Genomic DNA, 12048 nt, shown 5'->3' with positions numbered 1-12048 from the left:
GATTCAACTGAGGCAGCACAAGGGAACTCTCATCTGGGGACAACAACTGCAGGGAGAACACATATTTTCAGATGAACATGGGAGGGCAGAAGGCTGCCTAATACTGAAGCACCCCCAAACAACAAACCAAATGCAACAACTAGTGCAAGCATTCCTGGGGGAAGGCCTGCAGCAGATTGATTTGCATATGGTAATGCCATCCAAGCAGTGGGTCAAAGTTGGCTTCAACCCTCGTCTGCATATCAAAAAAGAGAAAAGGGGCGTGCAGGGCATGGCGGCCTTTTGCGGCGCTTGGATGACCTCTAGTTCGCATTAAACACCTCCACCCTCCTTCGGTGTGGGGCTCATGTTGGCTATGCCCCAGCCCCTGAAGCATTCAAGCTGATTTCTTGCAGCAGCTGGGCACTGTAACAGCTCCAGAGCTGCTCTGTAAGGCAAGTAAAAGGGTGTGGGCCCTGCAGCACTACCTGTAGTTTGCATTGTGCATTGGAAGGCACAAAGTAAGCAGACGGGAGAAGTCAGGATAGTGCGCAAGGGCATAGAAGGGAGCGGCTCAAGAAAAGAGAAGTGGAAACAGACAGCAAACTATACTGGAGAGAGACCTGAGACAAAGAGATCTGAATTATACGAGAGCCGACCAGGGGAAACACAAATTATGCAGTCAAGTGTCCCACATTTGGGGAAATTGCAGGAGCAGCACACCCAGAGTGCAATGGGTGAGCCTTGCCCTGGGAGTAGCACCTTCATGATCATAGTATCTCACCTGGCAGGTAAGTAGGAGTTGGGCTAGAGCTGGGGAGGGTCGCTGCTCGGGCACCCCCCTGTCAAGTGAAGGAGATCCAACTGAGGCAGCACAAGGGAACTCTTGAAAGAGGAACAAGGCTAGAGGAAGATCTGAGACAAAGAAATCTGACTTTTACCAGAGCTGACCAGAGGAAAGCACAAACACAGTCCCCCACTACCACAAATAATGCAGTCGAGTTTCCCACATTTGGGGAAATCACAGGGGTCATCATACCCAGAATGCAATGAATGAACCTCACCCTGGGAGAACAATCTTCATGACCATGGTATCTCCTATGCAAAATAAGTATGATTTGGGATAGGGCTGGTGAGGGCCGCTGCTCAGGCACATCTCTGTCAAGTAAAGGAGATTCAACTGAGGCAGCACAAGGGAACTCTCATCTGGGGACAACAACTGCAGGGAGAACACATATTTTCAGATGAACATGGGAGGGCAGAAGGCTGCCTAATACTGAAGCACCCCCAAACAACAAACCAAATGCAACAACTAGTACAAGCATTCCTGGGGGAAGGCCTGCAGCAGATGGATTTGCATATGGTGATGTCATCCAAGCAGTGGGTCAAAGTTGGCTTCAACCCTCATCTGCATATGAAAAGAGAAAAGGGGCGTGCAGGGCATGGCGGCCTTTTGCGGCGCTTGGATGACCCCTAGTTCGCATTAAACACCTCCACCCTCATTCGGTGTGGGGCTCATGTTGGCTATGCCCCAGCCCCTGAAGCATTCAAGCTGATTTCTTGCAGCAGCTGGGCACTGTAACAGCTCCAGAGTTGCTCTGTAAGTCAAGTAAAAGGGTGTGGGCCCTGCAGCACTACCTGTAGTTCGCATTGTGCGTTGGAAGGCACAAAGTAAGCAGACGGGAGAAGTCAGGATAGTGCGCAAGGGCATAGAAGGGAGCGGCTCAAGAAAAGAGAAGTGGAAACAGACAGCAAACTAGGCTGGAGAGAGACCTGAGACAAAGAGATCTGAATTATATGAGAGCCGACCAGGGGAAACACAAATTATGCAGTCAAGTTTCCCACATTTGGGGAAATCAAAGGGGCAGCACACCCAGAGTGCAATGGGTGAGCCTTGCCCTGGGAGAAGCACCTACATGATCATAGTATCTCACCTGGCAGGTAAGTAGGAGTTGGGCTAGAGCTGGGGAGGGTCGCTGCTCGGGCACCCCCCTGTCAAGTGAAGGAGATCCAACTGAGGCAGCACAAGGGAACTCTCGAAAGAAGAACAAGGCTAGAGGAAGATCTGAGACAAAGAAATCTGACTTTTACCAGAGCTGACCAGAGGAAAGCACAAACACAGTCCCCCACTACCACAAATAATGCAGTCGAGTTTCCCACATTTGGGGAAATCACAGGGGTCATCATACCAAGAATGCAATGAATGAACCTCACCCTGGGAGAACAATCTTCATGACCATGATATCTCCTATGCAAAATAAGTATGATTTGGGATAGGGCTGGGGAGGGCCGCTGCTCAGGCACATCTCTGTCAAGTAAAGGCGATTCAACTGAGGCAGCACAAGGGAACTCTCATCTGGGGACAACAACTGCAGGGAGAACACATATTTTCAGATGAACATGGGAGGGCAGAAGGCTGCCTAATACTGAAGCACCCCCAAACAACAAACCAAATGCAACAACTAGTGCAAGCATTCCTGGGGGAAGGCCTGCAGCAGATGGATTTGCATATGGTGATGTCATCCAAGCAGTGGGTCAAAGTTGGCTTCAACCCTCGTCTGCATATGAAAAGAAAAAAGGGATGTGCAGGGCATGGCGGCCTTTTGCGGCGCTTGCATGACCCCTAATTCGCATTAAACACCTCCACCCTCCTTCGGTGTGGGGCTCATGTTGGCTATGCCCCAGCACCTGAAGCATTCAAGCTGATTTCTTGCAGCAGCTGGGCACTGTAACAGCTCCAGAGCTGCTCTGTAAGGCAACTAAAAGGGTGTGGGCCCTGCAGCACTACCTGTAGTTCGCATTGTGCGTTGGAAGGCACAAAGTAAGCAGACGGGAGAAGTCAGGATAGTGCGCAAGGGCATAGAAGGGAGCGGTTCAAGAAAAGAGAAGTGGAAACAGACAGCAAACTAGGCTGGAGAGAGACCTGAGACAAAGAGATCTGAATTATACGAGAGCCGACCAGAGGAAACACAAATTATGCCGTCAAGTATCCCACATTTGGGGAAATCGCAGGAGCAGCACACCCAGAGTGCAATGGGTGAGCCTTGCCCTGGGAGAAGCACCTTCCTGATCATAGTATCTCACCTGGCAGGTAAGTAGGAGTTGGGCTAGAGCTAGGGAGGGTCGCTGCTCGGGCACCCCCCTGTCAAGTGAAGGAGATCCAACTGAGGCAGCACAAGGGAACTCTCGAAAGAAGAACAAGGCTAGAGGAAGATCTGAGACAAAGAAATCTGACTTTTACCAGAGCTGACCAGAGGAAAGCACAAACACAGTCCCCCTCTACCACAAATAATGCAGTCGAGTTTTCCACATTTGGGGAAATCACAGGGGTCATCATACCCAGAATGCAATGAATGAACCTCACCCTGGGAGAACAATCTTCATGACCATGATATCTCCTATGCAAAATAAGTATGATTTGGGATAGGGCTGGGGAGGGCCGCTGCTCAGGCACATCTCTGTCAAGTAAAGGCGATTCAACTGAGGCAGCACAAGGGAACTCTCATCTGGGGACAACAACTGCAGGGAGAACACATATTTTCAGATGAACATGGGAGGGCAGAAGGCTGCCTAATACTGAAGCACCCCCAAACAACAAACCAAATGCAACAACTAGTACAAGCATTCCTGGGGGAAGGCCTGCAGCAGATGGATTTGCATATGGTGATGTCATCCAAGCAGTGGGTCAAAGTTGGCTTCAACCCTCATCTGCATATGAAAAGAAAAAAGGGATGTGCAGGGCATGGCGTCCTTTTGTGGCGCTTGGATGACCCTTAATTCGCATTAAACATCTCCACCCTCCTTCGGTGTGGGGCTCATGTTGGCTATGCCCCAGCCCGTGAAGCATTCAAGATGATTTCTTGCAGCAGCTGGGCACTGTAACAGCTCCAGAGCTGTTCTGTAAAGCATGTAAAAGGGTGTGGGCCCTGCAGCACTACCTGTAGTATGCATTGTGCGTTGGAAGGCACAAAGTAAGCAGACGGGAGAGGTCAGGATAGTGCGCAAGGGCATAGAAGGGAGCGGCTCAAGAAAAGAGAAGTTGAAACAGACAGCAAACTAGGCTGGAGAAAGACCTGAGACAAAGAGATCTGAATTATACGAGAGCCGACCAGAGGAAACACAAATTATGCAGTCAAGTTTCCCACATTTGGGGAAATCGCAGGAGCAGCACACCCAGAGTGCAATGGGTGAGCCTTGCCCTGGGAGAAGCACCTTCCTGATCATAGTATCTCACCTGGCAGGTAAGTAGGAGTTGGGCTAGAGCTGGGGAGGGTCGCTGCTCGGGCACCCCCCTGTCAAGTGAAGGAGATCCAACTGAGGCAGCACAAGGGAACTCTCGAAAGAAGAACAAGGCTAGAGGAAGATCTGAGACAAAGAAATCTGACTTTTACCAGAGCTGACCAGAGGAAAGCACAAACACAGTCCCCCACTACCACAAATAATGCAGTCGAGTTTCCCACATTTGGGGAAATCACAGGGGTCAGCATACCCAGAATGCAATGAATGAACCTCACCCTGGGAGAACAATCTTCATGACCATGGTATCTCCTATGCAAAATAAGTATGATTTGGGATAGGGCTGGGGAGGGCCGCTGCTCAGGCACATCTCTGTCAAGTAAAGGAGATTCAACTGAGGCAGCACAAGGGAACTCTCATCTGGGGACAACAACTGCAGGGAGAACACATATTTTCAGATGAACATGGGAGGGCAGAAGGCTGCCTAATACTGAAGCACCCCCAAACAACAAACCAAATGCAACAACTAGTGCAAGCATTCCTGGGGGAAGGCCTGCAGCAGATTGATTTGCATATGGTAATGCCATCCAAGCAGTGGGTCAAAGTTGGCTTCAACCCTCGTCTGCATATGAAAAGAGAAAAGGGGCGTGCAGGGCATGGCGGCCTTTTGCGGCGCTTGGGTGACCCTTAGTTCGCATTAAACACCCCCACCCCCCTTCGGTGTGGGGCTCATGTTGGCAATGACCCAGCCCCTGAAGCATTCAAGCTGATTTCTTGCAGCAGCTGGGTACTGTAACAGCTCCAGAGCTGCTCTGTGAGGCAAGTAAAAGGGTGTGGGCCCTGCAGCACTACCTGTAGTTTGCATTGTGTGTTGGAAGGCACAAAGTAAACAGACGGGAGAAGTCAGGATAGTGCGCAAGGGCATAGAAGGGAGCGGCTCAAGAAAAGAGAAGTGGAAACAGACAGCAAACTAGGCTGGAGAGAGACCTGAGACAAAGAGATCTGAATTATACGAGAGACGACCAGGGGAAACACAAATTATGCAGTCAAGTTTCCCACATTTGGGGAAATCACAGGGGCAGCACACCCAGAGTGCAATGGGTGAGCCTTGCCCTGGGAGAAGCACCTACATGATCATAGTATCTCACCTGGCAGGTAAGTAGGAGTTGGGCTAGAGCTGGGGAGGGTCGCTGCTCGGGTACCCCCCTGTCAAGTGAAGGAGATCCAACTGAGGCAGCACAAGGGAACTCTCGAAAGAGGAACAAGGCTAGAGGAAGATCTGAGACAAAGAAATCTGATTTTTACCAGAGTTGACCAGAAGAAAGCACAAACACAGTCCCCCACTACCACAAATAATGCAGTCGAGTTTCCCACATTTGGGGAAATCACAGGGGTCAGCATACCCAGAATGCAATGAATGAACCTCACCCTGGGAGAACAATCTTCATGACCATGGTATCTCCTATGCAAAATAAGTATGATTTGGGATAGGGCTGGGGAGGGCCGCTGCTCAGGCACATCTCTGTCAAGTAAAGGAGATTCAACTGAGGCAGCACAAGGGAACTCTCATCTGGGGACAACAACTGCAGGGAGAACACATATTTTCAGATGAACATGGGAGGGCAGAAGGCTGCCTAATACTGAAGCACCCCCAAACAACAAACCAAATGCAACAACTAGTGCAAGCATTCCTGGGGGAAGGCCTGCAGCAGATGGATTTGCATATGGTGATGTCATCCAAGCAGTGGGTCAAAGTTGGCTTCAACCCTCGTCTGCATATGAAAAGAAAAAAGGGATGTGCAGGGCATGGTGTCCTTTTGTGGCGCTTGGATGACCCCTCCTTCGGTGTGGGGCTCATGTTGGCTATGCCCCAGCCCCTGAAGCATTCAAGATGATTTCTTGCAGCAGCTGGGCACTGTAACAGCTCCAGAGTTGCTCTGTAAAGCATGTAAAAGGGTGTGGGCCCTGCAGCACTACCTGTAGTATGCATTGTGCGTTGGAAGGCACAAAGTAAGCAGACGGGAGAGGTCAGGATAGTGCGCAACTGCATAGAAGGGAGCGGCTCAAGAAAAGAGAAGTGGAAACAGACAGCAAACTAGGCTGGAGAAAGACCTGAGACAAAGAGATCTGAATTATATGAGAGCCGACCAGAGGAAACACAAATTATGCAGTCAAGTGTCCCACATTTGGGGAAATCGCAGGAGCAGCACACCCAGAGTGCAATGGGTGAGCCTTGCCCTGGGAGAAGCACCTTCCTGATCATAGTATCTCACCTGGCAGGTAAATAGGAGTTGGGCTAGAGCTGGGGAGGGTCGCTGCTCGGGCACCACCCTGTCAAGTGAAGGAGATCCAACTGAGGCAGCACAAGGGAACTCTCGAAAGAAGAACAAGGCTAGAGGAAGATCTGAGACAAAGAAATCTGACTTTTACCAGAGCTGACCAGAGGAAAGCACAAACACAGTCCCCCACTACCACAAATAATGCAGTCGAGTTTCCCACATTTGGGGAAATCACAGGGGTCAGCATACCCAGAATGCAATGAATGAACCTCACCCTGGGAAAACAATCTTCATGACCATGGTATCTCCTATGCAAAATAAGTATGATTTGAGATAGGGCTGGGGAGGGCCGCTGCTCAGGCACATCTCTGTCAAGTAAAGGAGATTCAACTGAGGCAGCACAAGGGAACTCTCATCTGGGGACAACAACTGCAGGGAGAACACATATTTTCAGATGAACATGGGAGGGCAGAAGGCTGCCTAATACTGAAGCACCCCCAAACAACAAACCAAATGCAACAACTAGTGCAAGCATTCCTGGGGGAAGGCCTGCAGCAGATTGATTTGCATATGGTAATGCCATCCAAGCAGTGGGTCAAAGTTGGCTTCAACTCTCGTCTGCATATGAAAAGGGAAAAGGGGCGTGCAGGGCATGGCGGCCTTTTGCGGCGCTTGGATGACCCCTAGTTCGCATTAAACACCTCCACCCTCCTTCGGTGTGGGGCTCATGTTGGCTATGCCCCAGCCCCTGAAGCATTCAAGCTGATTTCTTGCAGCAGCTGGGCACTGTAACAGCCCCAGAGCTGCTCTGTAAGGCAAGTAAAAGGGTGTGGGCCCTGCAGTACTACCTGTAGTTTGCATTGTGCATTGGAAAGCACAAAGTAAGCAGACGGGAGAAGTCAGGATAGTGCGGAGGGCTGGGTCAGTTGATTGTGGGCGAGTTTGTAAGCCATTGGCGGTGGCAGCGGGTATCGGCTCAGAGGCAGTAGCGGGCATTGGCTAAGGGTCATGGGCAGGATTCGGCGGACATTATGGCTGTAGTGCCTCACTAGCCACTGACCTCACCGCACGCCACTGTGGGACAGATGTAACATGCAGAGAGAGGTAGATTTGGGAGGGGGAATGTCCTAGCATAACTGTTAATTGCAGTGTAATACTGTAATTCAGCTGTGCAGCATTTGTGGCTAAATGTCAAAGAAGCCAGTATTTACCCTGCATGCAAAACAATAAATGTATTTGAACATACCTCCCAACTATCCCAATTTTTGCAGGACAGTCACTTTTTTGGGGAATGTCCAGCTAACCCAAACACCCCCCCCCCCCCCTTCCCATGGGGAAGGGGGGGGGATGGGGGGTGGAAGGCTCCCTGTAGCTTGTTGCTCTGCAAATATGCACATTGTGGGTAATTCAGACCTGATCGCTAGGGTGTGTTTTTTGCATCCCTGTAATCAGGTAGTTGTCGCCTACAGCGGAAGGGAAAATTTGCTGTGCAGGTGTGTGATCACATGTGCACAAGAGCTGCACAGCTCAGCACTTACTCAGCCATTGAGGTGACGTCACAAATCCTCCCACAAAACGCCGGGTCCCTCCAGTGTTTTTCCGGACACTCCCTAGACACATTCAGTTGCCACCCACACAAACACCCTCTTCTTGTCAATCTTCTTGTGATCTCCGGGCCGTCGCACTTACGCATTGTGGCGCATACGCATGTGCAATGCAAACCAGATTGCCCGCTGGGTGAAAATAAATTGAAGCGATCTGGTCTGAATAAGCCTCAATCTCTATTCACGGGAGACAGAGGGGCTGGGGCATGGCCAGCAGCTCACAGAGCACCTATAATGACAAAAATGGGAGACATGGCTCATGATCGCGATATACCTGCGAAGGTACGCCCTCTACTGATTGACAGGCAGAGGCATTCGTATTTTCTGCGGGGCACCCGGAGAAAATGTAGGCACATGCACAGGATGGACCCTGCGTATATGCCCCCATCCTCTTCATAGTTTTTGCGGTTGGAACGCGTATTACGATCCAAACTGAATTAGGCCCTATGTCTTATATACACGAGCAGTGTGAAAACATCAATCGATGGGGGTAATTCCAAGTTGATCGCAGCAGGAATTTTGTTAGCAGTTGGGCAAAACCATGTGTACTGCAGGGGAGGCAGATATAACATGTGCAGAAAGAGTTAGATTTGGGTGAGTTATTTTGTTTCTGTGCAGGGTAAGCCCCACACATTAATGCCCTTTGGAACATATTATGTCACTCACCACAATATCTGTGATACACTATGCCCTACAGTAAAGCTTCTAATTACTTTTACAAAAACTGCTCAATGCCAAGAGTTTCACGTGCTGGGTGTCATGCTCATTGCCAGGGGTTTCACTCTCTGGGTGTAATGCTCATTGCCAGGGGGAACGCAGTAGGGGGTGTTATATAGTAAGCACCACTATGGCATAGTATATAGCATTATATATATTGTGAGCACTGGTGATGTTGAGTGCAGTAGAGCTGCTGCTGGGTAATTACAATTTACTACAACCACCAATATATTCTGCTGCACTATATATATGCAAAGCAAATTCTGCTGGGTAATTACAATTGACTACAACCACCAATATATTCTGCTGCACTATATCTATATTTGCAAAGCTAATTCTGCTGGGTAATTACAATTGACTACAACCACCAATATATTCTGCTGCACTATATCTATATATGAAAAGCTAATTCTGCTGAGTAATTACAATTGACTACAACCACCAATATATTCTGCTGCACTATATCTATATATGCAAAGCTAATTCTGCTGGGTAATGCAAATTGAAACATTATTGCATAGTATGTGATTTTTAAGTACTTTTTTAAAGTTTTGAATGATATAGACCCAGTTTAATCTTTGTGGAATGCCTGGTTGTTGTTTTTAAGGTAATTTATTGCCTGGCATTTGAGGGGGTGGGGTGTGGTTACAGATTTCAATTATTGGTTTCACTTGTAATAGTCTTCTACTTAAGTCCAATGGTGTAGGCTGTGCAAAGCCGTTTGGCTGTGCATTTATTGATCCAAGCGTGCATTTTTATCAAAGCGTGATAAAATTGACACATAACAGCAGCGTTCAATCAGCGTTAATTTATCTTCAGCTGATATCGATTGTGAATTGACGTTTCTTCTCTTCTTGTCACCTACAGGTAATTACAATTGACTACAACCACCAATATATTCTGCTGCACTATATCTATATATGCAAAGCTAATTCTGCTGGGTAATGCAAATTGAAACATTATCGCATAGTATGTGATTTTTAAGTACTTTTTTAAAGTTTTGAATGATAGAGACCCAGTTTAATCTTTGTGGAATGCCTGGTTGTTGTTTTTAAGGTAATTTATTGCCTGGCATTTGAGGGGGTGGGGTGTGGTTACAGATTTCAATTATTGGTTTCACTTGTAATAGTCTTCTACTTAAGTCCAATGGTGTAGGCTGTGCAAAGCCATTTGGCTGTGCATTTATTGATCTAAGCGTGCATTTTTATCAAAGCGTGATAAAATTGACACATAACAGCAGTGTTCAATCAGCGTTCAATCAGCGTTCAATCGAAGTGAAAAAGAAGGAAAACAGAAGCACACCAATCTAACAAAACAAAGAAAACTGAAGAACTAATAACAAATGTGAGTCACTTACTCCTCAGATCACTCACCTCCTGATTGTTGCATCTGATTACATAGCACAGAACTACCTTACTTGGACATTTCATAAACCATCCATTTCACCTACAAATGCCTGTATCTGTATTATTGTAATTTTGTTTTTTAAGCACAGCTGCACCAATGCAATTTTACCTGCAAACACTTAAAACATCTAACATAATTACCATTGCTTCTTAAACCTCTCACAATCCTTTCATTTCTTACACTCCAAATACATTTCTGCACCCACTTTATCTACGCTTTTGACTCATTTCATACTAAATCTACACCCCTTGAGCCTACACTGCTTTTCTCACCTGCATTTCTGCAATTCTTCTGCTCGGATTGCCTTACAGTCTCCTCTCCTACTTCCACTACTTCAACCTATTTACCTACTTAACACTATGTCAAGGTTTTCTTATACTCCCCACATCACTCAGTGTCTACCTAATAATGTATCTTTATCCTTCCCCACTAGTCTCCTCCACCTCCTCCTCTCTCCCCTCCTCTGTCTCCCCTCCATCCCTCTGTTTCCTTCCCCCACCTTTCCTGTTACCCCACTTTCATTCACCTCTGCCCCATGGTCCTGCTACCCCACAACTCAGCCCTGCTCCCTCTCTCCCTTCCCTGTCACCTCCCCACACCCCCATCCACATCACACTGACCTCCCTCCCTGCCCACCTCCTGCAGTTTCCCCTCCTAGCTCAGGCACCCGTACCATCACTACTCTCTCATCATCCCTGCCCTCAAAGTTAATCCCACCTCATCGCTACAGCAACCCTGAAAATCTAATTCACATCTCTCCCACAAACTCATACCCCCTATCCTGTGCCCTCTGGAATGCCAGATCTGTTTGTAACAAACTGGTCCCCACTCATGACCTTTTCATTTCCAACTCCCTACACCTACTAGCCATTACTGAAACTTGGATTATGCCCTCTGACACTACTTCTGCTGCTGCTCTCTCTGCTGGGGGCCTTACATTCACACACACACCCCGACCTGGGGGTCGCCATGGGGGTGGTGTTGGGGTCCTTTTACCTTCTAGTTACTCCTACCAACTCATACCACCAGAACCATCCCTTATATTCTCTACATTTGAGGTCCACACCATATGCCTCTTCCAACCAGTCCATCTTAGAGTAGCTGTCATTTACCGGCCCCCTGGCACTGCTTCCAAATTCATCGACAACTTTGCTTCCTGGCTTCCTCACTTCCTCTCTTCTGACATTCCCACCATTATCCTAGGCGATTTCAACATCCCTATTGACATCCCCACACAATCCCCTGCCTCTAAACTCCTTAACCTCACCTCTTCACTTGGTCTCTCCCAGTGGACCTCCTCACCCTCCCATGTGAATGGGAGCTCACTGGATCTGGTCTTCACTCACCGCTGTGATATTTCTGATTTTTCCAACTCCCCATTTCCCCTCTCTGACCACCACCTGCTCTCCTTCAACCTATCTCTCTCGACTTCCCCATCTCTACCTCCTAAGGCTACCATCACTAAGCGTAACATTGAAGCTATTGACACCACATTCCTTTCCTCCCTGTTTGACTCACTTCTCTCTCCTATTCTCTCTCTCTCATGCCCTGAACAAGCCACTTCCACATACAATGCTTCCCTTACTTCTGCTCTTGACTCTGTTGCTCCACCAACCACTATTCACCCTTGCAAATTAACACCTCAACCCTGGCACACCAAATGCACCAGATATCTGCAAAAATGCTCATGTACTGCTGAGCGACACTGGAGGAAATCACGCTCTAAGGCAGACTTCCTCCATTTCAAACTTATGCTCTCATCCTTCAGTGCTGCCCTTTCTCTTGCTAAACAGTCATACTTCAAGAACCTCATCTCCTCCCAGTCT

At 48.3% G+C, this 12048-nt stretch overlaps 11 non-coding genes and 1 pseudogene across 11 annotated transcripts; all 12 read right to left on the bottom strand.

The window, feature by feature from the left end:
- Positions 1 to 615: 615 nt before the first annotated feature.
- On the bottom strand, positions 616 to 778 carry LOC135042687 (U1 spliceosomal RNA). Its single transcript, XR_010235773.1, has one exon. It is a non-coding gene; the product is annotated as a U1 spliceosomal RNA (small nuclear RNA).
- A 152-nt stretch (positions 779 to 930) lies between these two features.
- Positions 931 to 1094, bottom strand: LOC135042673 (U1 spliceosomal RNA). Its single transcript, XR_010235759.1, has one exon. It is a non-coding gene; the product is annotated as a U1 spliceosomal RNA (small nuclear RNA).
- Positions 1095 to 1786: 692 nt separating this feature from the next.
- On the bottom strand, positions 1787 to 1928 carry LOC135042702 (U1 spliceosomal RNA; annotated as a pseudogene).
- Positions 1929 to 2080: 152 nt separating this feature from the next.
- Positions 2081 to 2244, bottom strand: LOC135042680 (U1 spliceosomal RNA). Its single transcript, XR_010235766.1, has one exon. It is a non-coding gene; the product is annotated as a U1 spliceosomal RNA (small nuclear RNA).
- Positions 2245 to 2915: 671 nt separating this feature from the next.
- On the bottom strand, positions 2916 to 3078 carry LOC135042691 (U1 spliceosomal RNA). Its single transcript, XR_010235777.1, has one exon. It is a non-coding gene; the product is annotated as a U1 spliceosomal RNA (small nuclear RNA).
- A 152-nt stretch (positions 3079 to 3230) lies between these two features.
- LOC135042678 (U1 spliceosomal RNA) lies at positions 3231 to 3394 on the bottom strand. Its single transcript, XR_010235764.1, has one exon. It is a non-coding gene; the product is annotated as a U1 spliceosomal RNA (small nuclear RNA).
- Positions 3395 to 4065: 671 nt separating this feature from the next.
- Positions 4066 to 4228, bottom strand: LOC135042683 (U1 spliceosomal RNA). The gene has a single exon (XR_010235769.1). It is a non-coding gene; the product is annotated as a U1 spliceosomal RNA (small nuclear RNA).
- Positions 4229 to 4380: 152 nt separating this feature from the next.
- Positions 4381 to 4544, bottom strand: LOC135042685 (U1 spliceosomal RNA). Its single transcript, XR_010235771.1, has one exon. It is a non-coding gene; the product is annotated as a U1 spliceosomal RNA (small nuclear RNA).
- Positions 4545 to 5215: 671 nt separating this feature from the next.
- On the bottom strand, positions 5216 to 5378 carry LOC135042699 (U1 spliceosomal RNA). Its single transcript, XR_010235785.1, has one exon. It is a non-coding gene; the product is annotated as a U1 spliceosomal RNA (small nuclear RNA).
- A 152-nt stretch (positions 5379 to 5530) lies between these two features.
- Positions 5531 to 5694, bottom strand: LOC135042670 (U1 spliceosomal RNA). Its single transcript, XR_010235756.1, has one exon. It is a non-coding gene; the product is annotated as a U1 spliceosomal RNA (small nuclear RNA).
- Positions 5695 to 6340: 646 nt separating this feature from the next.
- LOC135042694 (U1 spliceosomal RNA) lies at positions 6341 to 6503 on the bottom strand. Its single transcript, XR_010235780.1, has one exon. It is a non-coding gene; the product is annotated as a U1 spliceosomal RNA (small nuclear RNA).
- Positions 6504 to 6655: 152 nt separating this feature from the next.
- Positions 6656 to 6819, bottom strand: LOC135042668 (U1 spliceosomal RNA). The gene has a single exon (XR_010235754.1). It is a non-coding gene; the product is annotated as a U1 spliceosomal RNA (small nuclear RNA).
- Between the last annotated feature and the right edge of the window lie 5229 nt (positions 6820 to 12048).

This window comes from Pseudophryne corroboree, unplaced genomic scaffold, assembly GCF_028390025.1.
Source record: "Pseudophryne corroboree isolate aPseCor3 unplaced genomic scaffold, aPseCor3.hap2 scaffold_833, whole genome shotgun sequence".
Lineage (NCBI taxonomy): Eukaryota > Metazoa > Chordata > Amphibia > Anura > Myobatrachidae > Pseudophryne > Pseudophryne corroboree.
This window is presented reverse-complemented; position numbering and strand designations above follow the sequence as displayed.